The following is an 11192-nucleotide window of genomic DNA, read 5'->3' as shown; positions in this document are numbered from 1 at the left end:
GTGGGGCATGGCCCTGCAGCAACGTACATAGCTCCACCATTGCTTGGAGGAGACATTGTGGGACCTGTATGAGTGCTGGTGCAGCATTCATGAGGTGTCATGCGACCCCGCCGACAAGTTGAGGCGGTTCACCGTCTTCAACGCTCGTCATGGCGTTATGGTTCTGCCAGTCACCACCACTCCTGCGTAAGTTCTTTCACATATTATTACTTTCGTCGTAGCAATTCGGGTCTACTATCCCATCATAAATCGATAGAGAAAGTGAAAACTCTATACTGCTTGTTTCGCTAGCTATATTATAATGACGATGAAAACTAAAATCAATTCAAAATAGGTGAAAAAGTAAAATCATATAAATTGTAGTATCATAACCTAACGTAAAAATTAGTTAGATTGGAAAGATATGTATTGAATGATGGTTAATAGGCTCCCCTCACCTTCGATATGCAATGGAATAGTTTGATTACAAGGTTTTATGTATATGATAATGCTCAATAGGTTCAACTGAGAGCTATTCTGGAATCAAACTCCTACTAATATCTCATTTTGCATTTTCTACTAGAGTCCGCCATCCTCCTTCCTTTCTCCCATAAGACATGTTACCATTTTCTACCAAATAACATTCTTTTGTTAGTATCGCTTTATAATACTAAATTTTCTAACTCACTTTTATTTATTTTTCTTTCGGTTGTACCCCTAAAGAAGTGGTGAAGTTTAATATCTATCCGACTCATATGTGAACTAGATTTATTGACTCTAGTAAACCCTTTGGGTATTGATCACATGACGATGTGAACTATGGGTATTAATCACATACAGATGTGAATATTGGTGTTAAATCACATGACGATGTGAACTAGATTATTGACTCTAGTGCAAGTGGGAGGCTGAAGGAAATATGGCCTAGAGGAAATAATAAAGTTATTATTTATTTCCTTATATCATGATAAATGTTTATTATTCATGCTAGAATTTTATTAACCGGAAACATAATACTTGTGTGAATACATAGACAAACAGAATGTCACTAGTATGCCTCTACTTGACTAGCTCGTTGATCAAAGATGGTTATGTTTCCTAGCCATAGACATGTGTTGTCATTTGATTAACGGGATCACATCATTAGAAGAATGATGTGGTTGAATTGACCCATTCCGTTAGCTTAGCACTCGATCGTTTAGTATGTTGCTATTGCTTTCTTCATGACTTATACATGTTCCTATGACTATGAGATTATGCAACTCCCGTTTACCGGAGCTTGTGTGCTACCAAACGTCACAACATAACTGGGTGATTATAAAGGTGCTCTACAGGTGTCTCCAAATGTACTTGTTGGGTTGGCGTATTTCGAGATTAGGATTTGTCACTCCGATTGTTGGAGAGGTATCTCTGGGCCTTCTCGGTAATGCACATCACTATAAGCCTTGCAAGCAATGTAGCTAATGAGTTAGTTACGGAATGATGCATTACGTAACGAGTAAAGATACTTGCCGGTAACGAGATTGAACTAGGTATTGGATACCGACGATCGAATCTCGGGCAAGTAACATACTGATGACAAACTGAACAACGTATGTTGTTATGGGGTTTCACCGATAAAGATCTTCGTAGAATATGTGGGAGCCAATATGGGCATCCAGGTCCCGCTATTGGTTATTGACCGGAAACGTGTCTCGGTCATGTCTACATAGTTCTCGAACCTGTAGGGTCCGCACGCTTAACGTTTCGTTGACGATATAGTATTATATGAGTTATGTATGTTGGTAACCGAATGTTGTTCGGAGTTCCGGATGAGATCATGGACATGACGAGGAACTCCGGAATGGTCCGGAGATAAAGTTTAATATATGGGATAATAGTGTTTGATCTCCGGAAGGGTTCCGGAATTCACCGGAAGGGGTTCCGGATGTTTCCCGAAATGTTTGGGTATGAGAACACGTTATTTGGGCCAAAGGGGAAAGCCCACGAGGCTTATGGAAAGTGCAAAAGGAAGTTTTGCGGAGACCAGAGGCTAGACACTAGGATCCCTGGCGTCTAGGGGGTAGACGCCCGGAACCCTGGCGTCTAGCCCTGGAGTCCGTGTAGGACTCTTGCCTTTCGGGCAAAACCGACTTTGAGGAGGCTTTTACTCCAAGTTTCGGCCCCAGGGCTCAACATATAAATAGAGGGGAAGGGCTAGCACCAAAGAGACATCAAGAAACACCAAGCCGTGTGCCGGCAACTCCGTCCCCTCTAGTTTATCCTCCGTCATAGTTTCCGTAGTGCTTAGGCGAAGCCCTGCGGAGATTGTTCTTCACCAACACCGTCACCACGCCGTCGTGCTGCCGGAACTCATCTACTACTTCGCCCGTCTTGCTGGATCTACAAGGCGAGGACATCATCGAGCTGAACATGTGCAGAACTCGGAGGTGCCGTGCATTCGGTACTTGGATCGGTCGGATCGTGAAGATGTACGACTACATCAACCGCGTTGATAAATGCTTCCGCTTAGCGATCTTCAAGGGTATGAAGATACACTCCCACTCTCGTTGCTATGCATCACCATGATCTTGCGTGTGCGTAGGAAATTTTCTGAAATTACTACGTTCCCCAACAATCATCATAATAGTTGTGGAGAAAGTCTTCACTTTTTCTTCGCTTGTGTCCTTTCCTTATTGCGCCATAACCATGGATAATCTTCATCATTTATCAGGATGCTTGGGTCAGCCTTGACTTTGAAGGGAGGAATTTCATGAAACTTTTCATAATCTTCGGACATGTCTGTCTTGCCCTCCACTCCCACGATGTCCCTTTTTCCTGAAAGAACTATGTGGCGCTTTGGCTCAATGTATGATGTATTCGCTTACTTATTTTTTCTTTTTCTCGGTTTGGTAGACATGTCCTTCACATAGATAACCTGTGCCACATCATTGGCTAGGACGAACGGTTCATTAGTGTATCCAAGATTGTTCAGATCCACTGTTGTCATTCCGTACTGTGGGTCTACCTGTACCCCGCCTCCTGACAGATTGACCCAGTTGCATTTAAACAAAGGGACCTTAAAATCTACCCCGTAGTCAAGTTCCCATATGTCCACTATGTAACCATAATATGTGTCCTTTCCCCTCTCGGTTGCTGCATCAAAGTGGACACCGCTGTTTTGGTTGGTGCTCTTTTGATCTTGGGCGATCGTGTAAAATGTATTCCCATTTATCTCGTATCCTTTGTAAGTCAATACAGTCGAAGATGGTCCCCTGGACAACGAGTACAGCTCAGCACAAACAGTGTTCTCACTTCCTAGACGTGTTTCCAACCAACTGCTGAAAGTCCTGGTGTGTTCACTTGTAATCCAGTCGTCGCACCGCTCCGGGTGTTTGGAGCGCAGATTGTTCTTGTGTTCATCGACATACGGGGTCACCAAGGTAGAGTTCATTAGTACTATGTAGTGTGCTTGAGACCAAGAATATCCGTCCCTGCATATTATTGAGTCCCCTCCAAGCGTGCCTTTTCCAGTCATTCTGCCCTCATACCGCGATTCAGTGAGACCTATCTTCTTAAGGACAGGAATGAAGTCAATGCAAAATCCAATGACATCCTCTGTTTGATGGCCCATGGAGATGCTTCCTTCTGGCCTAGCGCGGTTACAGACATATTTCTTTAGGACTCCCATGAACCTCTCAAAGGGGTACATATTGTGTAGAAATACGGGGCCCAGAATGACAATCTCGTCAACTAGATGAACTAGGACGTGCGTCATGATATTGAAGAAGGATGGTGGGAACACCAGCTCGAAACTGACAAGACATTGCACCACATCACTCCTTAGCCTTGGTATGATTTCTGGATCGATCACCTTCTGAGAGATTGCATTGAGGAATGCACATAGCTTCACAATGGCTAATCAGACGTTTTCCGGTAGAAGCCCCCTCAATGCAACTGGAAGCAGTTGCGTCATAATCACGTGGCAGTCATAAGACTTTAAGTTCTGAAACTTTTTCTCTGCCATATTTATTATTCCCTTTATATTCGACGAGAAGCCAGTCGGGACCTTCATACTAAGCAGGCATTCAAAGAAGATTTCCTTCTCTTCTTTGGTAAGAGCGTAGTTGGCAGGACCTTCATACTGCTTTGGAGGTATGCCGTCTTTTTCACGCAAATGTTGCAGGTCCTCCCGTGCCTCAGTTGTATCTTTTGTCTTCCCATACACGCCCAAGAAGCCTAGCAGGTTCACACAAAGGTTCTTCGTCACGTGCATCACGTTGATCGAAGAGCAGACCTCTAGGTCTTTCCAGTAGGGTAGATCCCAAAATATAGATTTCTTCTTCCACATGGGTGTGTGTCCCTCAACGTCACTCGGAACAGCTAGTCCGCCGGGGCCCTTTCCAAAGATTACGTGTAAATCATTGACCATAGCAAGTACGTAATCACCGGTACGCATGGCGGGCTTCTTCCGGTGATCTGCCTCGCCTTTGAAATGCTTGCCTTTCTTTCGACATTGATGGTTGGTCGGAAGAAATCAACGATGGCCCAAGTACACATTCTTCCTGCAGCTTCCCAGGTATATACTTTCGGTGTCAGCTAAACAGTGCGTGCATGCGTGGTATCCCTTGTTTGTCTGTCCTGAAAGGTTACTGAGAGCGGGCCAATTGTTGATGGTTACAAATAGCAACACGTGCAGGCTAATTCCTCCTATCTGTGCTCATCCCACACACGTACACCGTTTCCATTCCACAGCTGTAAAAGTTCTTCAACTAATGGCCTTAGGTACACATCAGTGTCTTTGCCGGGTTGCTTAGGGCCTTGGATGAGAACTGACATCATAATGAACTTCCGCTTCATGCACATCCAAGGAGGAAGGTTATACATACATAGAGTCACGGGCCAGGTGCTGTGATTGCTTCTCTGCTCCCCGAAAGGATTAACACCATCCGCGCTTAAACCAAACCATACGTTCCTTGGGTCATGTGCAAACTCAACCCAGTACTCTCTCTCGATTTTTCTCCACTGCGACCCGTCAGCGGGTGCTCTCAACTTCTCGTATTTCTTACGGTCCTCACTGTGCCATCGCATCAACTTGACATGCTCTTTGTTTCTGAAAAGTCGTTTCAACCGTGGTATTATATGAGCATACCACATCACCTTCGCAGGAACTCTCTTCCTGCGGGGCTCGCCGTCAACATCACCAGGGTCATCTCGTCTGATCTTATACCGAAATGCACCGCATACCGGGCATGCGTTCAAATCCTCGTACGCACCGCGGTAGAGGATGCAGTCATTAGAGCATGCATGTATCTTCAGCACCTCCAATCCTAGAGGGCATACGACCTTCTTTACTGGTGTACGTACTGTCGGGCAATTCATTATCCTCTGGAAGCTTCTTCTTCAATATTTTCAGTAGCTTCTCAAATCCTTTTCAGGCAAAATATTCTCTGCCTTCCACTGCAGCAATTCCAGTACGTCACCCAGCTTTGTGTTGCCATCTTCGCAATTGGGGTACAACCCTTTTTTGTGATCCTCTAACATGCGATCGAACTTCAGCTTATCCTTTTGACTTTCGCATTGCGTCCTTGCATTGACAATGACCCAGCGGAGATCATCATCGGGCACATCGTCTGGTTCCTCTTGATCTTCAGTAGCTTCCCCCGTTGCAGCATCATTGGGCACATCGTCTGGTTCCTCTTGATCTTCAGCAGCTCCCCCCGTTGCAGCATCACCGTATTCAGGGGGCACATAGTTGTCATCGTCCTCTTCTTCTTTGTCGTCTTCCATCATAACCCCTATTTCTCTGTGCCTCATCCAAACATTATAGTGTGGCATGAAGCCCTTGTAAAGCAGGTGGGTGTGAAGGATTTTTCGTTCAGAGTAAGACTTCGTAATCCCACATTTAGTGCATGGACAACACATAAAACCATTTTTCTTGTTGGCCTCAGCCACTTCGAGAAAATTATGCACGCCCTTAATGTACTCGAAGGTGTGCCTGTCACCATACACCCATTGCTGGTTCATCTGCGTGCATTATATATAATTATGTGTGTCAAAAGTAAGAAAATCGGACAAGTATCACAAAGAAGATAAGAACAAGAGGCTCACCACGATGGTGCCAGCGACGAGATCGGTGTGGGCGATCAATGACGGTGAAAATGGTGACGGGGCGTGACGGACCGCTAAATCTAGACAAATCTCGAAAAAAATGGAGCTCCGAGGTCGAGCTTCGAGAGGAGAAAGCTTAACTAGTGTGGCTCGGGCATTTCATCGAACACCTCATGTGCATAGGAGGTGAACTAGAGCACCCAAATGCCCTCTCCTCGCCGGATTGAAAAAACAGAGCACTAGAGTGCTCTGCCGCGACGGTGGGTATATATAGGCAAGTTATTTGTCCCAGTTCATGGCATGAACCACGACTAAAGCATAACCTTCTGTTCCGGTTCAAGCCACGAACTGGGACCAATGGTTGTGGGCCAGGAGCGAGGACCATTGGTCCCGGTTTGTGGCTTGAACCGGGACAAATGGTTCCACACGAACCGGGACCAATGCCCACGAGGCCCCGGCCGGCCCCCTGGGCTCACGAACCGGGTCTAATACTCCCCATGGGTCCCGGTTCGTGAAGAACCGGGACTAATGGGCTGGCTAGGCCCGAACGTTAGCCCTGTTTTCTACTAGTGTATTGATGTGTACCTTACTAATGCTCGCAGTAGCACCTGGGTATTTGATACTAGTTCTGTTGCTAATATTTGCAACTCGAAACAGGGAGTACGGATTAAGCGAAGATTGGCTAAGGATGAGGTGACGATGCGCGTGGGAAATGGTTCCAAAGTCGATGTGATCACGGTCGGCATGCTACCTCTACATCTACCTTCGGGATTAGTTTTAGACCTGAATAATTGTTATTTTGTGCCGACATTGAGCATGAACATTATATCTGGATCTTGTTTGATGCGAGACGGTTATTCATTTAAATGAGAGAATAATGGTTGTTCTATTTATATGAGTAATATCTTTTATGGTCATGCACCCTTGAAGAGTGGTCTATTTTTATTAAATCTCGATAGTAGTGATACACATATTCATAATATTGAAACAAAAGATGCAGAGTTAATAATGATAGTGCAACTTATTTGTGGCACTGCCGTTTAGGTCATATTGGTGTAAAGCGCATGAAGAAACTCCATACTGATGGACTTTTGGAATCACTTGATTACGAAACACTTGGTACTTGCGAACCATGCCTCATGGGCAAGATGACTAAAACGCCCTTCTCCGGAACAATGGAGCGAGCAATAGATTTATTGGAGATCATACATACTGATGTATGTGGTCCGATGAATGTCGAGGCTCGCGGTGGGTATCGTTATTTTCTCACCTTCACAGATGACTTAAGCTGATATGGGTATATATACTTAATGAAACATAAGTCTGAAACATTTGAAAAGTTCAAAGAATTTCAAAGTGAAGTGGAAAATCATCGTAACAAGAAAATAAAGTTTCTATGATTTGACCGTGGAGGAGAATATTTGAGTTACGAGTTTGGTCTCCATTTGAAACAATGCGGAATAGTTTCGCAACTCACGCCACCCGGAACACCACAGCGTAATGGTGTGTCCGAACGTCGTAATCGTACTTTACTAGATATGGTGCGATCTATGATGTCTCTTACTGATTTACCGCTATCATTTTGGGGTTATGCTTTAGAGACGGCTGCATTCACGTTAAATAGGGCACCATCAAAATCCATTGAGACGACGCCTTATGAACTGTGGTTGTCAAGAAACCAAAGTTGTCGTTTCTTAAAGTTTGGGGCTGCGATGCTTATGTGAAAAAGCTTCAACCTGATAAGCTCGAACCCAAATCGGAGAAATGTTTCTTCATATGATACCCAAAGGAGACTGTTGGGTACACCTTCTATCACAGATCCGAAGGCAAGACATTTGTTGCTAAATTTGGATCCTTTCTAGAGAAGGAGTTTCTCTCGAAAGAAGTGAATGGGAGGAAAGTAGAACTCACAGAAATCGGTTCCTGTGACGCCTACACCAATTAGTGAGGAAGCTAATGATATTGATCATGAAACTTCAGATCAAGTTACTACCGAACCTCATAGGTCAACCAGAGTAAGATCCGCACCAGAGTGGTATGGTAATCCTATTCTGGAGGTCATGTTACTTGACCATGGCGAACCTACGAACTATGAGGAAGCGATGATGAGCCCAGATTACGCAAAATGGCTTGAGGCCAGGAAATCTGAGATGCGATCCATGTATGAGAACAAAGTGTGGACTTTGATTGACTTGCCCGATGATCGGCAAGCCATCGAGAATAAATGGATCTTCAAGAAGAAGACTGAAGCTAACGAAAATGTTACTGTCTACAAAGCTCGACTTGTTGCGAAAGGTTTTCAACAAGTTCAAGGAGTTGACTACGATGAGACTTTCTCACCCGTAGCGATGCTTAAGTCTGTCCGAATCATGTTAGCAATTGATGCATTTTATGATTATGAAATTTGGCAAATGGATGTCAAAACTGCATTCCTGAATGGATTTCTGGAAGAAGAGTTGTATATGATGCAACCAGAAGGTTTTGTCGATCCGAAAGGTGCTAACAAAGTGTGCAAGCTCCAACGATCCATTTATGGACTGGTGCAAGCCTTTCAGAGTTGGAATAAACATTTTGATAGTGTGATCAAAGCATATGGTTTTATACAGACTTTTGGAGAAGCCTGTATTTACAAGAAAGTGAGTGGGAGCTCTGTAGCATTTCTAATACTATATGTGAATGACATATTGTTGATTGGAAATGATATAGAATTTCTGGATAGCATAAAAGGATACTTGAATAAGAGTTTTTCAATGAAAGACCTCGGTGAAGCTGCTTATATATTGGGCATCAAGATCTATAGAGATAGATCAAGACGTTTAATTAGACTTTCACAAAGCACATACCTTGACAAAGTTTTGAAAAGGTTCAAAATGGATCAAGCAAAAAAGGGTTCTTGCCTGTGTTACAAGGTGTGAAGTTGAGTCAGGCTCAATGCCCGACCACTGCAGAAGATAGAGAGAAAATGAAAAATGTTCGCTATGCTTCAGCCATAGGCTCTATCATGTATGCAATGCTGTGTACCAGACCTGATGTGTGCCTTGCTATTACTTTAGCAGGGAGGTACCAAAGTAATCCAGGAGTGTATCACTGGACAGCGGTCAAGAACATCTTGAAGTACCTGAAAAGGACTAAGGATATGTTTCTCGTTTATGGAGGTGACAAAGAGGTCGTCGTAAATGGTTACATCGATGCAAGCTTTGACACTGATCCAGACGATTCTAAATCGCAAACCGGATACATGTTTATATTGAACAGTGGAGCTGTCAGTTGGTGCAGTTCTAAACAAAGTGTCGTGGCGGGATCTACATGTGAAGAGGAGTACATAGCTGCTTCAGAAGCAACAAATGAAGGAGTCTTGATGAAGGACTTCATATCTGATCTAGGTGTCATACCTAGTGCATCGTGTCCAATGAAAATCTTTTGTGACAATACTGGTGCAACTGCCTTGGCAAAGGAATCCAGATTTCACAAGAGAACCAAGCACATCAAGAGATGTTTCAATTCCATCCGTGACCAAGTCTTGGTGGGAGACATAGAGATTAGCAAGATACATACGGATCTGAATGTTGCAGACCCGTTGACTAAGCCTCTCTCACGAGCAAAACATGATCAGCACCAAAACTCCATGGGTGTTAGAATCATTACCGTGTAATCTAGATTATTGACTCTAGTGCAAGTGGGAGACTGAAGGAAATATGCCCTAGAGGCAATAATAAAGTTATTATTATTTTCCTTATTTCATGATAAATGTTTATTATTCATGCTAGAATTGTATTAACCCGAAACATAATACATGTGTGAATACATAGACAAATAGTGTCACTAGTATGCCTCTACTTGACTAGCTCGTTAATCAAAGATGTTAAGGTTTCCTAACCATAGATATGAGTTGTCATTTGATAAACGGGATCACATCATTAAGAGAATGATGTGATTGACTTGACCCATTCCGTTAGCTTAGCACTTGATCATTTAGTATATTACTATTGCTTTCTTCATGACTTATACATGTTCCTATGACTATGAGATTATGCAACTCCCGAATACCGGAGGAACACTTTGTGTGCTACCAAACACCACAACGTACCTGGGTGATTATAAAGGTGCTCTACAGGTGTCTCCGATGGTACTTGTTGATTTGGCATAGATCAAGATTATGATTGGTCACTTCGATTGTCGGAGAGGTATCTCTGGGCCCTCTCGGTAATGCACATCACTATAAGCCTTGCAAGCAATGTGACTAATGAGTCAGTTGCGGGATGATACATTACGGAACGAGTAAAGAGACTTGATGGTAACGAGATTGAACTAGGTATTGAGATACCGACGATCGAATCTCAGGCAAGTAACATACCGATGACAAAGGGAACAACGTATGTTGTTATGCGGTTCGACCAATAAAGATCTTAGTAGAATAGGTAGGAGCCAATATGGGCATCCAGGTTCCGCTATTGGTTATTGAACAGAGAGATGTCTCGGTCATGTCTACATAGTTCTCGAACCCTTAGGGTCCGCACGCTTAACGTTCATTGTCGATATAGTATTATATGAGTTATATATGTTGGTGACTGAATGTTGTTCGGAGTCCCAGATATGATCACGGACATGACGAGGATCTCCAGAATGGTTCGGAGATAAAGATTGATATATGGGATAATAGTGTTTGGTCTCCGAAAGGGTTCCGGAATTCACCGGAAGGGGTTCCGGATGTTTCCCGAAATGTTTGGGTACGAGAACACTTTATTTGGGCCAAAGGGGAAAGCCCACAAGGTTTTTGGAAAGCATAAAAGAAAGTTTTCCTTCGCGGTCCAAGCAAATGATCCCAAACTTTATGCATACCCAAGGATGATCATGGCATGAATGCATGTCAAGTATCATTCATTTCCGACACTCGAAGCATTTTCTAGGGTTTTTCCGGCGACAAAACCCTACAACACTGCCCCCACGTGATGCAACATGTGTTTTGTGTCCGAATTTGTGCACACCTTGCCTGGGGGACCACATTAATTAGCCATGCCCACATGGTCCCAAAAGTTGGGGTCATCTCATGCAGGCCTCCACATGCACCATGTACAAACAGGACCATTCGGGTCTGCCGGATGGCAGGTCTGAAAGTGGTTTTC

This window comes from Triticum dicoccoides, chromosome 5B, assembly GCF_002162155.2.
Source record: "Triticum dicoccoides isolate Atlit2015 ecotype Zavitan chromosome 5B, WEW_v2.0, whole genome shotgun sequence".
Lineage (NCBI taxonomy): Eukaryota > Viridiplantae > Streptophyta > Magnoliopsida > Poales > Poaceae > Triticum > Triticum dicoccoides.
The sequence above is the reverse complement of the archived record's forward strand: the minus strand, read 5'-3'. Positions refer to the sequence as shown.